This window comes from Solanum pennellii, chromosome 3, assembly GCF_001406875.1.
Source record: "Solanum pennellii chromosome 3, SPENNV200".
In the NCBI taxonomy this organism is placed as follows: domain Eukaryota; kingdom Viridiplantae; phylum Streptophyta; class Magnoliopsida; order Solanales; family Solanaceae; genus Solanum; species Solanum pennellii.
The window spans coordinates 36,684,732-36,691,858 of NC_028639.1; the positions used below are offsets into that span (position 1 = coordinate 36,684,732).

At 29.5% G+C, this 7,127-nt stretch overlaps 1 pseudogene; it reads left to right on the forward strand.

Annotated features, from left to right (window-relative positions):
* Positions 1–3,560: 3,560 nt before the first annotated feature.
* On the forward strand, positions 3,561–5,365 carry LOC107013348 (annotated as a pseudogene).
* The last annotated feature ends 1,762 nt before the right edge of the window (positions 5,366–7,127 follow it).

The window sequence follows — 7,127 nt, forward strand, 5'->3', positions numbered from 1 at the left end:
TATCATCAATTTTTGTTCTAGGTCACTAATTTTACTGAGACTCTTTGATCATCAACCTCGCTTGTGAGATTACACTAGATATAGCATTGTTGTTATTCTATCAAAAAGTAGTATATTTTGTTGAGATGAAAATTTTATAAGATTTTATGAGTACAGTGTTTATTTTCACATGCACATTAAAATATTGAAAATAAACAGTTTTAAACTTTTAATGTTTTTATCTAAGAGACCACATCATAATATTCGGATGTGTATTCACATCTAGACATCTAAATCATAATGTATATCTTAATATTATATATGTACTTATTCAAAGTGAAGCGATTTAATTTAATCTTAGTGAAAATAAATAAGACATTAATATCTTCATTAACATTCAAATGTTGGAAAATAACCGTATCTTGAATAGTCTTAATCTAACTAATTATTATGATATTTCACTTATAACTTGATAGCCAAGATTTTTAATGTTTTGACATGTTTAAATAAAAAAAATGCCAAGACAATTTCTTTGAGTTGCTAGTGTAGCTTGTGATGTATTGGGCTTTTCTATTTCTTGATACTTTTAGTTATATAGAACTTGAGATATGCCTATCTACGTGAAATTGTTTTTTAATTTATGTGAATACTTTAACAACATCTAGACACCTGAATTAATTTTCATTATAACAGTTAAACACTTTAATGTGTAAAATGATACTCGTAGATATCTTTAAAAAAATTGTGTGTTGTATCGGCCGAGTGTCCATGAGATCAAGTTTAGATGTTTGCATTTCAAAATTATAGTGCTTATTTATCAGCTTAGAACACATTTGAGTGTTTATTAATATAGATCATATCGATAATATTTGTCTAAAGATCATTGTTATATGTATACAAAAAAAATCCATTAATTCGATCTTAGATTTAGTTATGTTCATTGAAAACCGTTAACAGCATGGCAACTCGGAAGGTATGTATATATGAGTTTTGTATCCATGTTCGACTGTTCCATTCATTTGTAAAATCTTTAAATTGAAGCAATTTCTTTTGTTGTTGATGATGAAATTGAAGTATTATGATCTTATTAGAAGGGGAAATGGTGAATTTTCTTTTATCTTAGCTCCTACAGCAGAGTGGAAGCTTGTGTGGAATTTTTTATTCTGACACAATTGCGATAGAACATAACAAAATATTATCGTTGTCTAATAGGAACGGAGGTACGATTATTTTCATATTTGGGTCACTATAGCCAACATTATTGTGTCCATAGACCAAAAGAATTATAGTGCAATAATAAAGTGTCATAAAATAAACATTGTAGTAAATATTCAACACCTTTCTTTCGTATGGAGTAATATTTTCAATGAAGTAGTCAATCTTTACCAAGATTATTTTAGCAAGCTTCCTTGCGTGAGCCTTTCAACATTAAGAACTTGATTTCAAATGTAATTATTCCTTCTATTAAGAATGCACATAAAATCTTGTAAAATATCTTCTTTCATTATAGGTTAATTAATTACACGACATTCTTTTTCCTATAATTTGCTCAGATTGGTCATCAAATCTTTTTAATTATTTCAACAAATTTGTACCAAAAAATGAATTTGATAAAAGTAATTTTCTTTTATTGAGTAGAATTTCATGTGAGTAATTTTCTAGATGATCACCCATGTTTGGGAAATTACCTAGGAATATTACTTATGTTTGTTTTAGGACTACAACATCACCCAACTTTGCCTATTTTCCTCAAAATATACTTGACACAAAAAAAATACATTATTTCTCTCCTACTAGGGTGTGATGTCACATTTTTTAATTTATTATTAATATTTTTCTAATTCTTTTAAAGAACCGGAGGAACCCACATATTTTCTTGAAGAATCGGAGGAGCTCATATTACAGTTCTTAATGTAATTTTTTCTACTGGGTATAATATGTGGTTTTGTCTATTTTTTTAAAAAAATTTATCTATATATAATAGGAGAAGTAAAAAGTGTCACATGTCAGCACCACAAATGTTCAAGAATTTTTAATTTTTCAAAAAAACATTTTAAAATATGCTCTAAAAATACAATTAAAAAAACAGGAATTTTAATATAGCTATTTTAAATAGATAATAAAAGTTCTTTTGTTAAAAAAAAATGTAACAGCACAAAATGAATGATTTTTAAATGCCTCTAATTTCAATTTTAAAAGACAAAAATGAAATTGAACTTTTTTTAAATAAAAACAGTAATGGCTATTATGAAAGATCTTTAAATGCTTCAAATTTCAATTTTTAAGATTAAAAAATGAAAAATGAAAGTTGAATTATTTTACAAAAAAAATACTGTAATCTCTATTTATATTTATCACACTTTCAGTGATTTTACGGAATGCTCCAACAAAATGGAATGTAGAAATATCTATCTAAATAGGAGAAGAAAAAGTGCACCATAAAAAAATTATAATTATTATTTAAAAATTAATTAAAAAAGTTATAGTAAAAAATAATAATTATAATTAAAAATTTTAAAAAACTTATTTTTAAAAAATAGTCAAAACAGTCCATTAGTATTTAATTGTAGAAATGAGATATTTTTCTTTTCATTCATTTTTAAAATTTATCTTTATATATCTAAAAAACAACATTTTCAAAAAACATAAATAGAAAACAATATTTTTCTAAAAAAAAAACATATTGCAACTTAACGTTTAAATAGGTTTAAAGATTAACTTTTTTAATAATAAAAAAATAAATAATGTGACATGACATCCTAAGAGAGATAATGTATTCTTTTTTGTCAAGTATAGTTTGAGGAAAATAGGTAAAGTTGATGATATTATAGTTCTAAAATAAACATAAGTGATATTCCTAGGTAATTTCTCAAACATGGGTGACTATTTAGGGAAATTACTAATTTTATGTTGGATTGGTTCGGTTATTATCAAAATTAATTAGGGAAACTTTGAGGCTAACAGTCGATATGTTTTGATCTAACCATTTATTTATTCTTACTAAAAATAAATAACTATATACCTTTTAATTTCTTCTCTTTCTAGTTTTACATTATAAAAATGTTAACTTCAATTATTATATTTTTCTTTTTGAATTTTCAAGGCAAAAAATTTACCCGCATTAGGTGTTTACACCCATTTAATGTAATTTCTATTATTATGTGATTTAATGAAGTAAAATACATGTTAATTAATTACGCTTAAGTAAAATGAACTATAAATTTAAACACATGACATGCATATATTGAATTGATATAAACATCCGTTACACATATAATTAAGTTTTACTCCTTTCTGAAAATAATGTGATAAAGAAACATATTAAGGAAATCTTTAAGAAATATTTTCAGAATCTGTTAATTTATCAATAAAGTAAGTAGAAATAACTTTCTATGATACAAGTTAATTATAATAGTTTGATAAAAATGGCAAGTTGATAATCAAGTAGGTAGGAAAAGAGAAACACATTTAACATATATATATATATATATATATATGTATATATATATATAATTAATAAAATCCAAATTTTAAAGCATTGTTGTGACAGTAGAAATTTGTGAATATATTTATCTGTTGTGATGGCAAATGAAAGCAGTGTTGAGAAGAAGGTTATGATGACGTCCAACAAAAAACCAAAAAGAAACAAATATGCCTTTGCTTGCTCTCTTTTAGCCTCCATGACATCCGTCTTATTAGGTTATGGTAAGATAATGTATAAAATTCAAAATATCTAAAAGTGATTGAGTTCAAAATGACTAAAATATGGTTGATGTAGATACAGGAGTGATGAGCGGAGCAGTGATTCACATAAAAGAAGATTTTAAAATATCTGATGTTGCTATTGAAGTCACAATCAACATATACTCTCTTGTAGGTGCTGCAATTGCTGGTAGAACATCAGATTGGATAGGTCGTCGACGAACTATTATTTTGGCATCTCTACTATTTTTCGTAGGAGCAATATTGATGGGAATTGGCACAAACTATTGGCTACTCATGTTTGGTAGGTTTATTGCTGGCATTGGTGTTGGATATGCTCTTATGATAGCTTCAGTTTACTCTTGTCGCGGATTTTGCACCTCTTTCCCTGAAGTTTTCATCAATGGAGGTATGGTATATATATGTGCATGTACATACACACATACCACTAATTAATTATACTAATGTTATTGCAATTAACAGGTGTGTTACTTGGTTATATATCAAACTATGCATTTTCAATGCTTCCACTAAAATTGGGATGGCGTTTAATGCTTGGAATTGGAGTTATCCCATCAGTTATGTTAGGGTATGGTGTCCTTGCTATGCCCGAGTCACCACGTTAGCTAGTCATGCAAGGTCGTCTTGGAGATGCCAAGAAAGTTTTGGACAGAACTTCAGACACTTTACAAGAATCAAAGACGAGATTAGCTGACATTAAAGAAGCTGCTGGCATACCACAAGATTGCCAAGATGACATAGTTTCTGTCACTCGAGAAAGCTCCGATGGTTCAGGTGTATGGAGAGATTTGTTCATCCATCCTACCCCTACCGTTCTTCATATTCTAATTGCAGGCATTGGTATTCATTTTTTCCAACAAGCTAGTGGTATAGATGCTGTTGTTCTCTACAGCCCCAGGATATATGAGAAAGCAGGTATAGTATGTACATTATTCTTTCATTAATTGTGTTTAAACTGTAAGACAATGACTGAAACATTTTTATTTCCATAAAAGGGATTACTAAACCTAGCTATAGGCTACTTGCAACTATAGCTGTGGGATGTATGAAGACATTCTTTACATTAGTTGCCACTTTTTTGGTGGACAAGATTGGAAGAAGAATATTACTTCTATCAAGTTGTGGTGGTATGATTCTGTCTTTATTAGCCCTAGCTACAGGATTAACTATTATTGATCACTCAGATCATACGCTAAAGTGGGCGATAGTGGTGTGTGTATGCGCCACATATTCAACAGTTGCATTCTTCTCAATTGGGATGGGTCCTTTAGCATGGGTATACAGTTCAGAAATATTTCCATTGAGATTAAGAGCTCAAGGTTGTAGCATAGGTGTAGCAGTGAATAGAGCAGTAAGTGGAGGAATTTTGATGACATTTATATCTTTGTATAAGGCTATTAGTATTGGAGGGGCTTTTTTCTTGTATGCTGGAGTTGCAATTGTGGCTTGGATTTTCTTTTACACATTGTTACCAGAAACAAAAGGTAGAACACTGGAGGAGATGGAACCATTGTTTGGTACTTTTTTTTAAGTGGAGATCAACCATGAAAGAATTAAAGAGAAGTAGAGTGGAAGGTGCTAGTAGCAGTGCTCAACATTAATAGTGATGACTCAGATGGGGCTTCTTCTTCTATTATTATTATTACTTACTATTCAATAACATTTGAACCCAAAACATAGACACTTGACCTTTCCTTTAATTTCGTGTCTCTTACTATATCACCTTGCAAACACTTTTTTTTTGTTTGTGTTTGACAAATTGATTTTAAGTCTTGGGGTTTGAGCAAGTATATTATAAATTTTATCTCTTGGTAGACATATATGATTGTGATGTTATTGTATCCTCTAAGCGCAGCTTAATAAATCTAGTGGCCTTTTACGTGCTGCCACAAGAAATTAGGATTCTCATTTCTTTTTATAGTTTTTTCTTCTTTTTTTTTAATAATTTTTTTAAAAAATAACTTTAAAACATGGAAAAAGGCGGAAAGGGTAAAAAATGTCCTTCAACTTCTGAAATGAACAAAAATATTTTTCATTTATCGTTTAGCTCAAAAATACTCTTGCCGTCAATACTGTGGTTCAAACATGTCTTTGCAGTCAATACCGTAATCCAAAAATATCCATATAGTTGCTAAATAGATCAAAAATGCTCTTTTCCGAATAAAGATATTAAACACGGTCGAAGAATGCAGGCAAAAGAACTAGCTTGCCTGGAGAGTAACATGAAAGTCCCATTGATCGGCTGATGAATAGTGATAATTCACCACACACGTGATGTTTTTGTGCAACATTATCACATTTCTAAGTATGTTCCATCTTTTGTTTTTTCTAGGCGAAATGGTCTAGTAAACTAGCTTTATACTTGTACGTGTTTGTATTACGGACTCTTCTACTTAATTATTTATCAATATTTGCACCCTTACATTCAATCAAAAGAAGATTTATAAACTCCTTCTATGATGTGTGAAGTTCACTCTCTCTTAATAGATGACATGTCAAATCCATTTTATAAAATTAATAACATGTCATATTAATCTTCATTAATTATTTTTTAAAAAATTAACCAAAATTATTAAATAAAATGTACTAATACAATAAAATGTTAATATTATTCCTTCAAACTAAAATTGGGAGTCCACATATCAGCCTCCTTGTTTCAATTTTTTTTTTTAAAGGTCCACATGACCGTGCATCTTCCTCTATTCCCATGGGGAAATTGCCAAATTATATCGGAAAAAGTCAGTTGTGGCCGTCACCAGCCAGCGAAATCACATATTCTCTCTCATATCACCTATCTCTATCTCCGACAAACCCTCACCATTTTCCGTTGCTCCTTCTCCAACTCCACAAATTTCACCGATTCGCTGTTGCACCATCAACTCCGGCCAATAAACCTCCTCGCCGCCTCCCGTTTTGTAGAAAAAGTAATCAGTGCCACCTCTCTCTCGCTGTCACTCCACTTTGAATCAGTGAACTCCGAAAAACATCGTCACTATCTCCCTCATCATAGAATCAGTAGACTGAAGGATGTGTTAATGTCAATTTTGAGATCTGAATTATATGAAAAAGGGGTTGGCAGGGATGATAATGGTTGAGTGGCTGAAGAAGAATGTTTTTTATTTTTTATTTTATTTAGTGTTATTCTTCTATGATTTTAATAATTTTTAAAACTAAAATATGGTATTCACTTGCTTTTTACAGGAGATACACTCTCTCGCCAATGCAACTATCTTATGCCACATCAATATGGTTACAATGATTAGAGAAGTTTGATATAATTTATTTTATTATGTTTAAGAATTTCGTTGGTAAAATATTAAATAGAAGAATTCATAATATAAACTCGTATAAATACAAGGGTTCACCAAACCCTTTTACCTTTTCTCCTGTGACATATTGTTAAAATGTGGGTTATGGAAGATTTA